A 19,940-nucleotide genomic window follows, 5' to 3' on the forward strand; every position below is an offset into this window, starting at 1 on the left:
TATAATGGGCCATCTTTTGATGCTGACCCATGGAAGTGCTTGAAATTTCACTTACATGACCCTCAGGTTTGCAGAAGGTCTGAACGTAGTCGGTTTTCGTATGGTCACCAGATTTACGAAGTATAGCTCCTTCGTTTTTTCAGCTTGAACAGTGAGGCTAGATATGCTGGGTTGATGGAGATGTTCTTTCCTCGAACGTGAGTTGCTAGGTAGTTCCTGTTGTCATTGGCGACTTTCAGGTTGGCGTAGAATTCTCGTACCAACTCAAGGTAAGTGAGATCCCGAACTGAGAACAGCTCGGTCCAACCATTGTTCTTGATCCACTCACAGAAAGGCTGCTCGGCATCCATAAATCCTTGTGAGAACCACCGCGAGTGGTCAATCTTCCATCCCCTTACACTCTCGAAGACCTGAGTGTAGTTGCGTTGTACTACTTTCTTACCCTTGTCCTTTTGCTGATGTTTCCCTTTGGAAGAAGTGGCTTGGACAGCTTGAGATTTCTTGCTCGGCGTAGTAGCTCCAGAGGGATTACGCTGAGTAGGAGAAGTGGGATTGTCATCGGAGCGGTTATGGGAAAGACCGGCACCGGAGATGTTCAGAGAAATTTTAGTCATTTTCTCAGATAAGTTTTTAGGAGGTTTGGGAACTTTGAGAGAGAGTATGAATGCCAAAGATTTCTAAGCGTAAAGAAATAGAAGTGGGAATTCATCCACTATTTATAGAGATGGTGAGTTAATCCAAGGCGTTGAGTAGGCCGTTTTGCCTCGAGATTCTCAATCGACAAAGATTCTGGCATTAATGACACATACGGCGCGTGTGTTTTCTAATTATAGCCTATACGTCATCCTAGGTGGCTATTTAATTCGCGTGCTTTGCATTAAAGTTTGCAACAACTCTTTACTCAGTGTTAAGAATTTCAAGCGTTTAAAATTCTGAGTAGTCAGTGTTATGCAGAGGAATCGATCTTATGCGTAGTAACTCAGCTTGAGATAGAAGTTCCAGTCTCTATTGTGTCAGATCGTGGTACTCAATTCACTTCTCGATTCTGGAAGAAATTTCAAGAAGCGCTAGGTACAAGACTCCAGTTTAGCACAACGTTTCATCCTCAGACTGACGGTCAGTCAGAGAGGACTATTCAAACTTTAGAGGATATGCTTCGAGCTTGTATCTTTGATTTTGGCCAAAATTGGGATCATCATTTGCCTTTGATAGAATTTGCTTATAACAACAGCTATCAAGCTAGCATTGAGATGGCACCTTATGAAGCTTTGTATGGTCATAAGTGTCGGTCACCGATTTGTTGGGATGAGGTTGGAGAAAGGAGACTCACAAGACCCGAGTTGATACAGTTGACTTCAGATAAAGTTCGTGTTATCCGTGATAGACTCTTAACAGCTCAGAGTAGGCAAAAGAGTTATGTTGATCCGAGGCGCAAGAATGTAGAATTTCAGATCGGTGATCATGTGTTTCTGAAGGTCTCTCCGATGAAAGGAATCATGCGGTTTGGCAAGAAAGGAAAATTGAGTCCGCGTTATGTTGGTCCGTTTGAGATTCTTGAAAGGATTGGTGCAGTTGCATATCGGTTAGCTCTTCCACCTGATTTCTCTAAGGTTCATCCGGTATTCCATATATCGATGCTTAGGAAATACATTCCTGATGCTTCCCACGTTTTGCAACCTCAAACCATACAAATTAGAGATGACCTGTCCTATGAAGAACAACCCGTCGACATCCTAGACAGTCAAGTTCGGAAGCTGTGTTCAAAAGAGATTCCTTTAGTTAAAGTTCTTTGGCAAAACCATTCTAGTAGTGAAGTTACTTGGGAGACTGAATCTGAAATGCGAATCAGATATCCTCATCTATTCTTAGTGAATTGAGCATCTATCTCAAGCTGAGTTACTACGCATAAGATCGATTCCTCTGCATAACACTGACTACTCAGAATTTTAAACGCTTGAAATTCTTAACACTGAGTAAAGAGTTGTTGCAAACTTTAATGCAAAGCACGCGAATTAAATAGCCACCTAGGATGACGTATAGGCTATAATTAGAAAACACACGCGCCGTATGTGTCATTAATGCCAGAATCTTTGTCGATTGAGAATCTCGAGGCAAAACGGCCTACTCAACGCCTTGGATTAACTCACCATCTCTATAAATAGTGGATGAATTCCCACTTCTATTTCTTTACGCTTAGAAATCTTTGGCATTCATACTCTCTCTCAAAGTTCCCAAACCTCCTAAAAACTTATCTGAGAAAATGACTAAAATTTCTCTGAACATCTCCGGTGCCGGTCTTTCCCATAACCGCTCCGATGACAATCCCACTTCTCCTACTCAGCGTAATCCCTCTGGAGCTACTACGCCGAGCAAGAAATCTCAAGCTGTCCAAGCCACTTCTTCCAAAGGGAAACATCAGCAAAAGGACAAGGGTAAGAAAGTAGTACAACGCAACTACACTCAGGTCTTCGAGAGTGTAAGGGGATGGAAGATTGACCACTCGCGGTGGTTCTCACAAGGATTTATGGATGCCGAGCAGCCTTTCTGTGAGTGGATCAAGAACAATGGTTGGACCGAGCTGTTCTCAGTTCGGGATCTCACTTACCTTGAGTTGGTACGAGAATTCTACGCCAACCTGAAAGTCGCCAATGACAACAGGAACTACCTAGCAACTCACGTTCGAGGAAAGAACATCTCCATCAACCCAGCATATCTAGCCTCACTGTTCAAGCTGAAAAAACGAAGGAGCTATACTTCGTAAATCTGGTGACCATACGAAAACCGACTACGTTCAGACCTTCTGCAAACCTGAGGGTCATGTAAGTGAAATTTCAAGCACTTCCATGGGTCAGCATCAAAAGATGGCCCATTATATGCTGACAAATTTCCTCTACCCTAAAATCAACTGCACCAACACAGCAACCAACTTCGAGCAGCGTTTCATATGGCACATGCTGACCTACACGCCGATAAATATGTCTGTCTTCATAATCGTTGGGTTTCTACGAAGTACAGGAACCCTTAGGCTGGGCTCCTTCATCACTCGAATCCTCCAGGATCACAAAGTAGACACGGTTTCGAAAATCCAAGTTCATGGAACCGAAATTACAGCTGCTGCCCTATTTGGTTTGGCCTATGACCTACCAATTGTGCCGAAGGAAGGAAAAGGGGAAGCTGTCCAGAACGCTGAGGGGGCAGTGCCTAAAAAGGGCAGAACACAAAGAAAGAGGAAAGCTGCGCAAAGCACATCTAAAGGAGCTGCCTCTACCCCAAAGAGGATCAAAGTTGTATGTAAAGGAACAAAGCCGCTAACTCAGCAAAGTCCGGGTGGATCTAGGTCAGCTTCGAAACGACCTAGGCAAGCTGAACCTGAGACAGAAGAAAGAGAGGTTGATGACCAACCATTAAAGAAGAAGAAGAAGAAGCTCAACTTTGAGTTAAGACCTATTGAGGCCATGCCAACAGATATCGTCGTTCCTCCTAACTCACATTATGCACAGAGTCAAGGGATTGACGCTGAGCAACAGGCTGAGGAAGAACAAGACCAAGACCAATTGGGTGGTCAGTTTGATGAGGAAGAGTTGGATGACCAGTTAGAAGAAGAAGAACTGGATGATGAGTCTGAAGAAGAAGAAAGTGGTCAGGATGACACTGAGGAACCAGCAGATGATGAGCATCTTGAACCAATCAACACTGAGTTGGTTGATGAAGAAGAAACTGAGCACCAAGAAAATGCTCCTGCTGTTCAAAGGGATGCCTCACCCACTGACTCCATTGAGTCTATTCCATGTGACCCTACTCCTCCGAAGCTTAGGAGATTGAGAAAGAAGAAAGCCTTCAAACCACCCGTCATTGACATCATGGGTGACTCACCGCTGAGGGATGAGATTCCTGATCTTACAGATGTCCAACTTAAATACTTCTCCAACCCTCCTGAGTCTCAACAAGGGCAACTAGAAAATCAAGCCTCTGTTTCTCTAAAGGAACATGCCGACTTCAATGCCTCCGCCAACCAAAGTAATGCCGAGCAAGTGCTCGACGATTCCGCTCCTCAAACTGTTGAGCAAGCTAAGGAATTTCCTGCTCAGGTGGACGCTGAACTTCCTCAAATTCCATCACCTAGTCAGCTTCAGCCTGACACTGAGCACGCAACTCTTTCTGCTGATCCTCCTCTTCCCCATCTAAATGAGCAAAATCAGGTCAGTTTCCACTGACAATACTAATTCCAGGCCAGCCGCTGACAATGTTGGGCCTTCCAATGACGAGCAGAACCAAACACCACCCTTACGGTTCTACTCCACCTCCGACATCTGTGCCAACACAAGATGGATCCTTCAGCTACCTCATTGCCTCTAAGTCTGGTCGCAGAATTGTTGACTCAACTCAAGCTCTCATCCAGGACCTCCATCAATCAAGTACCAATGCCACTGAGTCTAACTCTGTTGAGACAACTCCATTTTCGTCTGTCACTCAGCTTCTCACCGAGATCAAAGGTATGAAAGATCTTCTGAGTGTCATGACTACACTACAATCTCAACAGCCCAGGCAGGACTCTATTATAAAGATGGCCGAACTCCAGCTGACCATGGTCAACCATATCAACTCACTGCAAAGGGAGTTTCATCAACTGTCAGCTGCGAACTCAGCATATGCCACTTCTGCCGAAGTACATCATCTCTTCAGCCAGCTTCACACTGAGCAAGAGAAAACCAATCACCAGCTTTCCACCTCCTCTCAATGCTCCATCGAGCAAATTAGCGAGGCTGTGTGTCTGCTGAACTTAAACAGACAAGAGATGGCAATTGACGAGCTTAAAACCAATGAGATTCTGAAGTACTCTCGAGCAACTTTCAGCAATGTGCGCAAAATCAACGATCAGCGTGAGTATTATGACTCCTCTTTGCTAAAGATGTTTCATCAAGCCTTTGCCATGCTCACTGAAACCGTGCACTGGATTGGCAAGTCTCAAGCCGCTGTTTTGAGTATACTGAGTGCTGCATCTATTGGAATTCCTCGATCCATTGTTGATGATGGTGTTCCTATCTTCGATGGAATGAATGAAAGCATGAAAAATCTAAAGGCATTCTCTCAACGCCTAACTCAAGCTGCAATTGAAGCCACCTTCATTCCCAAACCTGATGATGGAAAAACGGGGGAGAAAGAACAAGCCCCAAGAACTCAGCAAGCCTTAGTTAGTCAGCAGCAACACAAGGGCAAGGGCAAACAAAATTAGCTTAACTTGTATTGTCTACGATAGCTTTTGTTTTTGAACCCTTATATCTGTGTTCTTTTTGTGAACCTTGTTGTGCTGACTTTAAATTCAAAACAAATTATATGCATCTCTATCTCTTTCATAATGACTACTCTTATGCAATGCTTACTTAAGTAATTAATGTAATTTGTTAAAACGCATCTTCATTACATCAACTGTGCTACACTGTCTATATTAATTGATGATATGTCTGTTGTGTTGATCATGCATGTTGACCACTTCTTATATGTCCATTTAACTAAAAATCATTGAACAAAGCATACTCAGCGCTCTCTGATACTTAAACCTTCCGCGTAAAACTGAGTTAAATAGAATATGTTCCATGAGCTGACCTATCTCTGAAAACTGACCCTAGACTTACTCAATTAAACCTTGAAATGTTTAGAGTAAAACTAAGTCAGTAGCTCAACCCTTACGGGGGAGTTATTTGATAAAATAAGGTCAACTATCATGGGGGAGCTCAACACTGAGTTCTTCGACTGAATATTTTTGCCAACATCAAAATGGGGGAGTTTGTAGAAACACCTTTCCACATGATTTTGATTTGACAAAATTATTTAAGTAATGCTAAAAATATTCTAACACATTAAATTTAAAATGCTTTGATTTATTACACTAATGTGTTTGTTCAATGTTGAGTTTAATTGTGTATAAGACATTGAGATTAAAAAGCCCAAAGGCCCATAAAGTGGAAGTCAAGCCCAAGTCAACACATCAATACCATTCGGCCCAAGAGTTCAAAACGAATCCGTATCAACTAAAACGGCGACTCAGCAAGAGAAGGATCGAGAAGCCTTCGTGGCAAAAGCTTCAAGAAGAAGCTGCTGAGTTGGATGACAAAGCAGTCTGGACAGCGGCAGAGAATGTTCAACTTCCAGACAAAGTATTTCTACTTTGGGAAAAGATCAGAAGGCGCAGAAAGCTGTCTCGTGGACTTTTCCATAAATGGCGAAACATTCTGCTGAAGACTGACGAAGACAGAAGATGCAAGAATTCTATTGGCCAACGACGCTGAGCACGCCCAGAGTGACAACGACAGGAAGCCGTTTCCCTCCAACGGTTATTTTGAAATTCAAAATAACCAGGTGCCTCAAGTGTCACTATATAAAGACCATCCATTTGCTTCAATCGATACAGAACTTCAAGTTGTCGAAATGCTGACCAAATTCATACTCGAAGATTCTGTGAGAAAAGCAAAGCAAATACCTTACACCAATTTCCATATTATTGTGTAAAAGTCTAGAGTGATTTCCAATCATCTAAAGTGTCTTAACAATCGTTGTTTAGGACAAACACTTTATCATTTCTAGAAGAATAGAAAGGAGAGGTTGAGTATTCGGTTATAGTACTCAGCGTAGATATAGGAGTGAGTAGAGGTATAGAGGAAGGTACTCTTGTTATACTCAGCTTCTATTTGTAAAAGGTTTCGTCCTCTACCTTTAAAGAGCTCAGTAGAGAATTCAAAAAGCTCGAAACGAGTTCCGGGGACCGGACGTAGGCGGAGAGGCCGAACCAGGATAAGTCTGCTGAGTAATATCTTTCTAACCCTTAAACTCCTTTAATATATATTGCTTGCTATAAAACTGACCAAGTAAAGAACTCACGCTGAGTTAAGTTTACTAAGAAGCTGAGTTCAGGAATAGACTCTAAGTGCTATTTCCTAACTCAAAAAAAGAAGCAGACTCAGTCACAAGTTGACTAAGCTTGTGTCTTGAATCTACATAGTGACGCTGTGTAAACCTTTTCATAGAAAAAGAAGTCAGCCTCAACGGACAAATTTTTAAATAGTTCATATCCCCCCCTTGGAACTAACTTGTCACGTTATAAGGGACCAACATATACCTCTAAAGAATGCACCCAATCTGATCAAAGGTATTGCAACCTCGGGTTTTAATGTTTTTGTCACAGCAAATTGTAGCAAATATTGGAGAATAAAATGAGCATCATGACTCTTATACCCCGATACTTTCCTCTCATTTATGTGCACACAACGGCTGATATTAGATGCACATCCGTACGAAAGTTTAGCATTCTTCAATACTGAGCAAAACATTTCCTTCTCTTCATTCGTCATGTCAAAGCTAGCAGCCCTATATTCATAGTGTTCACCATCACTAAAGAGAATAGGATGAAGGACTTTTCGAATGCCAATATCTTGCAAATCTTTACGAGCCTTATAATGATCTTTTGACTTACCGCTAATATTTAATAAAGTACCCAGTATATTATCACAAATGTTTTTCTCTATATGCATGACATCAAGGTTATGTCGAGCCAAATTATGACTCCAATATGGTAAATAAAAAAAAGATAGACTTCTTCTTGAAAGGTGAATCATAATTAGACTTTTTTTTTTCTACTTTGCTTCCCAAATTCATTCACATATTTCCCCAACAATTCTTCAATATCCGTTCCAGTCAACATTGTAGGACTCTCTCTCATTTCAATTTTCCCATTAAATCTTCGTTTGTCTAACCTCCATTTATGTGTGCAATCAAGAAATCTTCTATGATCCATATAACACATTTTCCTACTATGTTTCAAATAAAATGAGCATGTCTCGTAATTACATACAGGACAAGCCAATTTACCTTTTGTGCTCCAACCTGATAACATTGCATATCCCGGAAAATCACTGATGGTCCACAAGACACATGCATGTAGCATAAAAGTTCGGTCAGTTAAGGCATCATAAGTTTCTAATCCTACATCCCATAAATCTTTCAACTCTGCAATTAAAGGCTGCATATACACATCAATATTGTTCCCAGGAGAATTCGGACCAGAGATTAATGTTGATAGAATCAAATTCTCCGGTCTCATGCTTAACCAAGGGGGAAGGTTGTAATTCACCAATATAATAGGCCATGTGCTGTGAGTTACACTCATTGTCCGAAAAGGATTGAATCCATCGGAAGCTAAACCCAATCTAACATTTCGAATTTCTGATGAAAATTGGGGATACTTGGCATCCATTTTCTTCCAAGCTTCACCATCAGCTGGATGTCTTAGCTTCCCGTCATTCTTCCGTTCTACTGCATGCCATATCATAAGTTGAGAGAACTCTTTGCACATAAATAGTCGTTGCAGCCTGGGTTTTAAGGGGAAATATCGCATCACTTTTGCTGGGACTTTGTGAATCTTTTCTGGGCATTTATTATCAACACCAACACCTTTATTTTCCACCACTTTCCACCTCGAAGAACCACAAGTTTTGCAAGCATCTTCACTCTCATTTTCAGCCCAATACAACATGCAATCATTTGGACATACATGTATCTTTTGGTAATCAAGACCTAAATCTTTAATAATATTTTTTGCATCATTAAAAGATGTAGGTATATTGACATCAGGGAAAGCCTCCTTTATCAACTCCAGTAGATCCCCAAATGCAGATTCAGTAATTCCATGAATGCACTTTAAAAGATAAAGCCTAACTATGAAACTTAATCGAGAGAATTTCTTGCACCCGGGATACAAAGGTTGTTTTCCCTCCTCAACAAGCCGATAAAACTTTCTTGCATCTATATTGGGGCCTTTCTTCAGTCCATCTTCATTTGTTTCTTCATTACTTTCCATATGTCGATAAGTATCATACAACATCTTATTAAGATCATCCCCAAAACCCACATCATTCTCACAATCCAACTCATTGCCTTTTAAATTGGGACATGAAATGTCATAAATCCATTGGGTATACATTGGAGAAGGACCATTGCAAATCAAATGGTCATAGATAGCATTTTTACAATGCCATTGACAATTTTTACATTTTTTACATGGACACCTAGATTCGTTTCCTACGGCGAAATTAGAAAACACATTTGCTATAAAAGCTTTCACCCCATTCATATATCCTTCACTGTACTTTGGAAGATTTAGCCAAACCTTATCTTCATCACCCATTACTACATATTTGTCCAAAACAACAAGGTGATGTAAAAAGAGTGAATTCAAATTTGTCTATTACTTTTCATAGCTAAGCATAAGACCGTCATTCACTATAAAACATGTTATACATAAGAACGAAAGAAAATAGATGATTATGAATCTAATTAAACTGAAATATTAGATGAGGTGGTCTGGTAATGAAGGATATAAGTACCATAAGATGTAATTGCTAAGTTAAAAGATTTCCATTCAAACAGATTATGAGGTACAAAACGTATGGATTATGAGGTACACCCTTGTGGTGGGACCCCTTCCCGGACCCTCGCTCAGCGGGGACGCGTAATGCGACCGGGCCGCCCTTTTTTTTTTTATGCTCACTAACTTCTCGTTTTTTTTCCTTGGACTATTGTTGCTCTACAAATTACATTTGCTGAACTAATGGTTTTTTTATTAAAACTGCCTTATAGGTGCTAGATACTGACTTTTGGTAATTAATTATAATCAGAACATGGTTGATCTTGTTCTGAGTAGAACTTTCCTAGTTTGAGATTGTTCTTTACTTAGATTGTAATATGATAAAATAATTTAATTGATAACAAACAAGAAAAAAAGCATAAGAGAATTATATGTAAGGTATATGATAATAAAACTACAACTCATAATGTGAGATCAACATAGGATACTAAATTAGTTTGAATCCAAAAGATAGCTCAAATTTTAACACAAGTCCATATCAAAAAAAGTAGCTCAGATTATAACACAAGTCCATAACAGGGAAAATTTGTATTTTTTGACAAAATTTATCATGTGAATTTTTTTGTAAACTATTATTTAATAAAACACCAAGAACCCCATTAAAATGTTCTCAAAATCATAAGAAATAAATTCTTCTATTATTTTGAGATGACCCATAGTCAACCCACTACTTCCCTTACCTTTTTAGACACCACCATTTTTAAGTATTCTTCAGCAGGTTTTTTTAGCATCAATTAAAATCTTGAATAAATTAAATGCTTGTGGATAATGACATCCTGCCTCATCTTTCTAGAATATAGAGTTTTATTTTCAATTTTGTGTTCCAATTTCAATAACTCATCTAGGTATTAATTACCTTTAGATTCTTCTAAAAATCTTTGGCACTACTTTGAAATAAGACTCTATTTCTCCCACTGAGAGTAGTTGGAGCAAGGACTTAGCTAATTATCAGAAATTTCATACAAAAAAAAACTATCATAATCCTCTTAATCATATAAAAATGGATAATGTAACAAAATAGACCTATGGTTTTTGAGGAAGTATCAATTTAGGCTCCACGTACAAAATAACATCAATTATATGCCTAACGTTTAAAAAAGGGGTACCAATTTAGGCATCGATAGCGGATTGGACAAGTCATTGATTTAAGGGAGTAATATCAATGACATGTCCAATTCGTTATCGATGCCTAAATTGATACTTTTTTAAACGTTAGGCATATATTGGTGCTATTTTGTACGTGGAGCCTAACTTGATACTTCCTAAAAAAACCATAGACTTATTTTGGTACTTTATCCCTATAAAAAAGGACAGTTTGATCAATTGAAATGAAGAATTTGCAGAGAGTTTGATAAATGGACAAATAAAAAACACACTTCAGCTTGGAGCAATGGACGGAAGAAACTTAGCAAGTTCACTAAGATGACTCATATGGAAAAGGAAACAAGCATCCTGAGACGTCTGGTCTCAGAACAACTCTACTTCTTTGACAGAGTTTGTTTAACAATTCTGTTAGCTGAGGGCTTGATACACTTAAAAATATAATATTGGGCACTTGATGCATCCAAATAAAAGATCAGGATAATACACCAAAAATTAAAAGATAAGGATGTCAGAATGCTTTTTATCCATGGAAACCATGAAATTAGATCTCAAATTGTAGCTGCTACAGAACAAACTAGAAAAACACCAAGGTGGAGAAATTCAATTTCCTGAAAGTTTATAGTTTTCATTTGATTAACTGCTAATTTTACTTTCATTTTCATTGTTATTTTGTTCTTTTGGAAGTGTTTTTTCTATTGTATTTTTTATTTTCTCTATATAGGTTTTAGCAATCATTTGAAGAAACTAGCACAATTATCATGTCATCTATGAGTTTATCAATTATTTATTTGAACTAAAACATGTTTTTAAAGTTTGAAATTAGTTAATGCTTCATACTTCCACATTGGAAACTCATCCTTATTGTACCAAAACATAATAAATAGTGGTCAGGCGTAATTAATTGATAATAATTTGTGTGCATTATGTATATTAAGAGTCTAGTAGAAAAAAAACAATTGACCCCTATATTTATATACTGTCTTTGTGTTTTCTGAACTTAAAGTAAGTTGATTAATTCCTTAATTTCACACACTAAAACAAGAAATTATTTTAATAAATTGAAATGTAGATTAGTATAAGCAAATTTAGAGCACAATAGATTATTATAAACAAATCTAGTAGACCAATGAATCACTTATAAACAAATTCACACAGATCTAGTATATGAACTGTTAACAGAAACTTAGCATATGAACTGTTATAATACAAACCAGAGAAGATGAATGAAACAAGGGAAAAAATCTCACCTATAATTAAACCAGAGAGGCAACAAGAGGTTGACGATTTACGACCGCGGCCGGAACTAGCTAAATCGAAGTAAGAGGGAAATTAGGTTTGGAAAATTCAAAGAGAGAGGGGCGAGAGATGGAGAAATTAGACAAAGGATCGGATTAAGATAGGGACGTTACCTGATTTGGAGATGGAGCCAAGGCAGCGGGTAGAGGCGGTTGAGGTGAACGTCGCAATCGGAAAAGAACTCAGTAAAAGGGCTTTTGTTCTTTTTTAGGAAAAGACAAATTTCAGAATAAAATTTGCGACAAAACCACTTTCACTTCACCTTCTTTCACTTTTTTCTACCGCCAAAACTAAAAATATATTTTATTTTTTTATTTTTTTATTTTTTTTTCTACAGGGCTTAATAGATCAAACCACTCAACTTATTCAAAAATATTGATTGGCCCTCTAAACTTATATAATATCTCGTTAGTCCCCCAACTTGCTTAAGATAACATATTAGCTATCTGAATTTGTTTAAAATGATCTATTGACCCCTAGACTTGTTTATAATGATCAATTTACCCCTTAACTTGTTTAAAGTGGCCTACATTGCAATTTATCTAAATCTGTAAAAAATTCAAAACATAAAAAGTAAATGCTTAATTCGTGATTTTAAGTCTTTAAAACAAATAAACTTTTTAGTTTGTACATTTTTATGACGCTTTTTATAAATTTAGGGACATAATCATGACATTTTAAACAAGTTTAGGGGGACTAATTGGATACCATGTAAGTTCATGAGCCAATCAACATTTTTGGATAAGTTCAGGAGGCAACTGATGTATTAAGCCTTTTCTATAGTGTTACAATTTAACAATATTACGGTAACACTAGTAAACAATGTTACAATATATCAAAGTTAAATTAGTTTAACATATTTATGGTAACACTTCATAAATAGTGTTATGATATATCAAAATTCAGGACAAAAATTGCAACACAATCGTAGTAACACAGACATTTTGTGTTACAGTAGGCCATCTATGGTGTAGTGAGAGCAGTTACCATAGAAACAGAGAAAGTGAGAAATGGATGCTTGCGGGATAAGAATTGAAAAGAAATTTATAGAGAGAAGAAGAAATGAGAAATAAGATGAAGACTACGATCCCAGTTCAGAAATTGCAAACCGAACTCATCCCAGTTTAGAAAGAGCAATCCGAGTTCAGAAAGAGCAAATCGATCCCCAGTTCAGAAAGAGCGATCGATTTTAGGCGATCCCATTTGAGAAAGAGCAAACGATTTTGGGTATTACAGAAACAAAAGTGGGATAGATTGGTAACATGGTTTTGAGAACGGTTTATGCTTTATGCCATCCGTATACAAAGCAAGGAAAAAGCCGTACTGAAGAGTTATAATATTAAGAAATTAAGAAATTGACACATGGGCTAAACATCATTCTAGGATATGACACCTCATCAATACCAACTACAGATTTAGTATATTGTATAGATAATTATAGTTAATATTCTCGTTACTACTACATTACTAATTTAGCTTTTATATAGAAAATATTGTAATTTTAAATAAAGTTTACGAGTTGGTGCAATTTGAAGCCTTGTTGATTAAAAATGAGTTTATTTTCATTAACATGAAATGTGCAACGTCAAACCATATTGTGCAAACAGAATGGTGGAGGTTGGAGCCAGAATAAAACAAGAAATTACACACAAAAAAAATCATTTTTTTCAATTAAGCTTGAAATTGTACCAATTGATAAACGTTAGATTTAAAATTGCACTATTTTATACATTAATGTTAATTGCTCTCTTCTAATAACCATATGATTAAATTTGTACCTTATCATTTGTAATATTAAAAAATATCATCTGGCCTACAACTAAAAAAAAAAGTAGAATGTATATATGGAGGGTCCAAATTATCATCTCGCCCCGGGTCTCTAAAAGATCAGGAACGGTCCTGATCATACATGGTGGTTGTAATAAGGCAATACAGTACCTCCATAATTCTTCATTTCTACCAAAGCTCAAATCAGATCTTCATCCAAAAAGAAAAGCTAAAAATGACGGGTCGCCACGGATCTGCACCTGCGACGATGATAATGACCAACACACCGACAGCAGATCTAGCACTCACTAACCTTGCTTACTGCTCGCGACATGATCTCCACAACTTCGCTGTCCCTGGAACCAAATGTTTCCCGGCTTTGGTCGGGTACTCTGCTGTTCTATGTGTTTCATATCCTTCCATTTGCATTGTCTTTTCAATTTTCTTCAATTTTAATACAGCTAGTTTTATCTTATACCTTGTTTGGGAGGAGGTGAATGAAGGTAAATGAGAGTAATTGAAGGTTAAGTATCACATTAACATTGTTTAGAAGTTAGTTTTAGAGAGTAAACTAAGAGTAAACTAACGGGGTGTTTGTTAGAGGGGATAAAGACACAGGGACGGGGATAAAAAAAATGAGACGAGTTATCCCATGTTTGTTTTAGAGATAGGCTAGGGAGATAAGAGCGGGATATGAGTCTTATCTGTCAAATCTTATTGTCGCACCCTGGCTTCCGATTTTTACGCAGGTCGGGATGCGTGGCCGGCTCGATCCGCCTTTCTCGTGTTTAAGGTTTCGAGTCGCCACCAATCATCACTTGAAAATACATGTATGCGGGCGTGATTGGTCGCCCTATCTGTTTGGATTGACTCTGTATGGTTTAACTTTGGTAAGGACGATCTTCGGAGAGATTCAAAGTTCGTTTTTCTGGTTACGTGTAGGGAAGAGATGTGATCTCACCCTACCCCGCCCGACGTATCGGTACTATTATGATATTACATGTTTGTGATTTGTTTTGCTTTGAATCGTAGATATAGACTAGGTACTTGCATGCGTTTTGGGATTATCGGGTTTAGTACAGAATTCTAATGACGTTTTCACGTCGATTAGAATTAACTTGGTTTAGGAGTTCAGTGACGTTTTCACATCAATTTGAGTGAATTTAATATTCAAATGACGTTTTCACATCAATTTGAATTAATCTAATTTACAAATTCAAATGACGTTTTCACATCAGTTTGAATTAATTCAGAGATAAATTCGAATGACGTTTTCACATCAATTCGAGTGAATTTAATATTCAAATGACGTTTTCACATCAATTTGAATTAATCTAATTTATAAATTCAGATGACGTTTTCTCATCAGTTTGAATTAATTCAGAGATAAATTCGAATGATGTTTTCACATCAATCCGAATCAATTTGGTTTAATACATTTTATTGATTCGGGATAACATCTCGAATTGATTTATTTTTCGTTTTAAATCACACGTGCAGCGTGCGCGTAATCTCTTTTCATTAAATTAGAATTCAATATGATTTTACATATATCACATATACGAAAAAATAGAATAAAGGATCTAAGGAGCATCTCGAATTCTAATGATGTTTTCACATCGATTAGAATTAACTTGGTCGCGTATTCGAATAACACTTTCACATTAGTTCGGATTAATTTAATTATTGATCCGGATGACGTTTTCACATCGATCCGAATTAACTTGATTGTTTTCTATTGATTCGAAATAACATTTCGAATTGATTTATATATATATATATTTTAAGGTATATCATATACATGATATATTAAATATATGGTTTAGATTAATGAGATGAATTAAATGTTTGTTATAATGCAGGGAATATAAACTAATTTTGATTTACTAGGGGGTCATTTTAGAATTTAAACGAACTCAAAGAGCATAGAGGTAGTTTAGGAGGGGGTTAACTGAACTTATCTTTAGACAATTTAGGTCCAATTAGAGATAATAGAGGGGCCTAATCGAGTAAGCATGGTTAGATTTGTGAATTAAAAAAATGATAAGTGAATTTCGGATTTTTTTTTTGTAAGAGGGAATAAAATAAGTCTAACATGAAAGCCGATTAGTATCGTCGTAATATAATAGGCTATAACGGATATTTCACACTCATTTAAATAATCTATTTTGAACCGCAACGGCTCGCAATTAATTTTGAAATGATCATATTTAATTGATCACTCTTAATTTATCCGTTAAATCGTTGCAAAGATAACGACCAAGCTAGTTTAATCGACTCGCGGTGTCCATATTTGAAATAACGCGGTTATCATCGATATAGGCTCAATTGAGCCAATTGGGCCTTTACTAAAGCCTCCTAATTTCTAACCCGTAACCATGAGGCCTAACCCATAACCTAATTAACTAAAACCTATCCCCCTTTTCTTCTCAAAACATTCAATCCCTTCTCTTCCCTTTACGATTTCTCCCTTTTCTTCACTCCCCTCCTATGGCGATCGACATTCTCTCCTCGCCCCCATGGATTCCGATTCCCTTTCTCCCCGATTTTCACTCTCACTCACTCTCTCGTAGGCTTTCCTAACTATCTCACATGGATTCCGCCTAGTTACGGATCCTTTGGGTCTCATCCTACGAAACCCAAGAACGGCGCGATCTCTCGTCTCCGATGAGGAACTCTGAGTTCCCGAGGAGGTTCAGTCGGTCTAAAATCTACATGCACAGGTGAGCTTTGAGGTTTGTAATTCTTTTGCTTTTTTTTTCTCATCCTCGACCTCGATCTCTCTTCGGGTTTGCCGCGAGTTCTAAGAACTCTTAGAGGCATATGGATTGTTCTGTGTCTTTGGATTATGATAAACACTTGCTATGTTTGTTTGGGTTTGAGATGGAAGTTTGGTTTTACTGTGTTCCACCATGCTTATTAGGCTTTGTGATTTTCATACCCCTGTTCTAATCTTTGCCTGTACTTGTCTGATCTTGGTTTTGTGTGGGAGGAGAGTCGTTTGAGACTCTCAATCTGGTTTCGTGAATGCAACCAGAGCCATTACCGGCTCTGGAGGGTGTTTCGGGTCTCAATTCGATTTGGGTAAAGTGGGGTTTATGAGAAACGAAAAGAACAACAGAAAATAGATTTAAGTATTACAGTAAACAATATAAATGAGTGTATATGATTATAAATGATACTTTAAGAATGGTGTTAAATGTTCTGTTTACAGATGACCTTCTTGCATACAACTAGTTCCCCCTTTCTCCTATTACAGTGATGGACCTTGTCTATTTATAGTAAGAAAGTTACTGTGAATGATTGATCATGATTTTTCCTATTTCCTACTGTACCCTTGGGGGTTGATCCGTCTTTTTGCTTGCCCATTTTCACTGCATATTGAAGCTTCTCGATAACATATGTTCGGACGGACAAATATGTATTTCATGAGACCATAGTTGTCACTCGTGACTCGAAATCCTCATTTTGTGAATCGGGACTCATGAACGCTTGGTTTTGAATAGTGTTTATACTCATGACTGCCTGCTAAAGGAGTTTGTGTACTATTTATGTATTTATTGCTTATGTGTGATCATGTATTTATTGCTTATGTGTGATCATGTATTTAAGAATAGGAAGAGGAATATGTGACCTTATTCTCATTTTATAGTCAAGAGGATCGACAAGAGATGGAACCTGAGTTCATGAAATGGGTGTTTGCAGATAATCCAAATTTATACATACACGTGTTTGTATGAATTTCGATTATTTGCAAACGACCATTTTCATCAGAAAGGCTTGTCTCAACTTGAACTTCCAACCGCCCAGGTCTAGCAGAAACATTCAAAAGTTCAATCAATGAAGAGAGATGAACCTCAAAAGTGCTTCATCAAGTAAATCCTTTCCGTTGGTCATTCCAATAAGCAAGACAGTAGCTAATGGTTAAAAACCGTTAACCGAAAAACCTAACCGAAATTAATGGTTAACCGGTTATATGGTTAATCGATTGATATGGACCGGTTTCGATTTGGATGGTTAAAAAACCGTTGATAACGGTTCGGTTAATTTTTTTGCCTAATGGACCGGTTAATCGAACCGTGCCCACCCCTACTGAAGAAGAAGAGACCTATAACACTACTCAACTCCTTAGTGCAATACAAGGTTTTCGGGCAACCCAGGCGGTTCATACGGCGTCTCAGATGAAGATCATAGACCAACAAAGGAGCTTGCAGGAGGAGAACGCCAAAATATGGCAATACCTTAAAGAGACAGCAGAGATGCAAAGAGAAGGGGAGCCCGCGCGGCCGTTGGTCACTGCAGGAAGAAGGGCCGGGGCTGTAGTGACTGGAGAGGGCGGAGCGCGGCGTGAGGAGACGGCAGCTGCGAATAGCGAAGACTTGTTGGAGCTGAAAATCCAGCGTTTTCTTGACAAGAGGGCCCTCGGGGGCGTCATGGGAGGAAGCATCACCTCTAGCAAAACGCCACTGGTTCGGAGGATCATCGAGACGAGGTTCCCACGGGACTGGAAAGCTCCTCGACTGTCCTAATATTCAGGGACCGAGGACCCCAATGACCATGTGGCGTCATTCATGAGCACCATCAATTTATACTCGAAGGACGAGGACATCATGTGCAAGGTCTTCCCGACCACCCTCTCGTCGAGCGCGCAAGAGTGGTATCGAGGACTTGCTCCGGAATCAATTGACTCTTTTGATCTCCTGAAAGATATTTTCCTCTCCCGGTTTGCCACAGCAGCGAAGGGTATGAAGATCAGTTCGGACCTCAACGGGCTCAAGCAGCGAGCGACTGAGCCTCTGCGCAACTTTCTCTCAAGGTTTAACCATATGGCCTCACATGTTAAGGGCCTTAACCTGGAGGTGGCTCATGACGCATTGGCAAAAAGGACCTCTTGCGAGCCTCTAAAGCAGAAATGTTTCCGAAAGATGCCAAGATCTTTCGAAGAACTCATGACCATGGCACAGACATTCATCAGATACGATGACTGTGACCGGCCCGCCGGTTACGAGGAGTCAGAAAGGGAGAAGGCCAGAGGAGACGCGCACAAGCAGGAGAAAGGTTGGCCGATCCCAGAGGCACGTGAGGAGGCTCGAGCCCGCAAGGAGGCCCCAATGCCTTTTCCGGCTCGGACCGAGCGGGCAAACTTGGAGGGTAGGGGAGATCGATCCCGTGGCAAGGAGGTACATTACGCTGCTCAGAGCCAACCTCGCCGATTCACACAGCAAATTCCGGTCATCGACAAGAACAAGACCCGTGCAGAAAAAGAGTACTGCAAGTATCACAAATCCTCCGGACTTTCCACGGAAAACTGCTATCAGCTACAAAGGGAGATCGAGCGGATCACAGAGCAAGGCGTGCCGCCAAAGGTGATCAGGCAAAGGGAGCAGAGCCCGAAGCAGCGAGAAGCAGGTCGAGCAGAGGAGCCAAAACGGTCGAGGTACCATGGGGAGATACACGTTATAAGGGAGGGGGTACCAGCGCTCTCCGCACCACCGGAGAGCTCCCGTGAGAGGAAGGCAGTCGGACAAACCCTGACGGTACAACCACCCTCCGGACCAACCATTCGGAAGCTCTTGTTGTCACTATCAACATCACCGGCTTTAAAACGCACCTGGTGCTAGTAGACACGGGAAGTTCGGTGAACCTGCTCACCTGGATGGCACTCCGCGCGATGAAGAATACTCACACTGCCCTCAGAGCTGGAACTTTCCCCCTAGTCGGCCTGTCAGAGATCGAAGTCCCGGTCAAGGGAGTTATCACATTGCCTACTATTTTCGCCGAAGGAGTCGAGGAAACCGAGGAGACTGCAGAATGGGTGGTGGTCGATATCCCCCTTGCCTACAACGCCATCATCGGAAGGCCCCTGCTGGCTACCTTGAGAGCCACGATTGATATCTCCGGATTATGCTTGACCTTGCCGATTCAGCACGGAAGGATCACCATCCAGGGAGATCGCATGTTGGCCAAAAGATTGCAGTGGGAGGCAACTCAGCCCCGGACAGCGCTCTACCTGGAGGACGGTCTGATGGACGTGAGGGGTTATAATTCCGTGCCCATCGAGCCGGTCGATGACTGTGTCCTCGGGGATAACCAGACTGTGAAGATCGGGACCAAGCTCGCATCCCCTTTGGCCGACGAGATCAAAGCTGTCTTGTCAGAACACTCGGATGTGTTCGCTTGGTGCACCGAGGACATCACGGGGGTCTCACCTGATCAAGCAGTGCACAGACTGAGCATCGACCCCTCCGTCGAACCCTTGAAGCAGAAGATGCGAGTACAGGCAAAGGACAAGCAGGTCACAGTAAAGGCAGAGATTGACAAACTCCTAGCTGTAAAGTTTATTCGCGAGGTTCAC

The sequence above is a fragment of the Euphorbia lathyris genome, chromosome 6 (genome assembly GCF_963576675.1).
Source record: "Euphorbia lathyris chromosome 6, ddEupLath1.1, whole genome shotgun sequence".
NCBI lineage: Eukaryota > Viridiplantae > Streptophyta > Magnoliopsida > Malpighiales > Euphorbiaceae > Euphorbia > Euphorbia lathyris.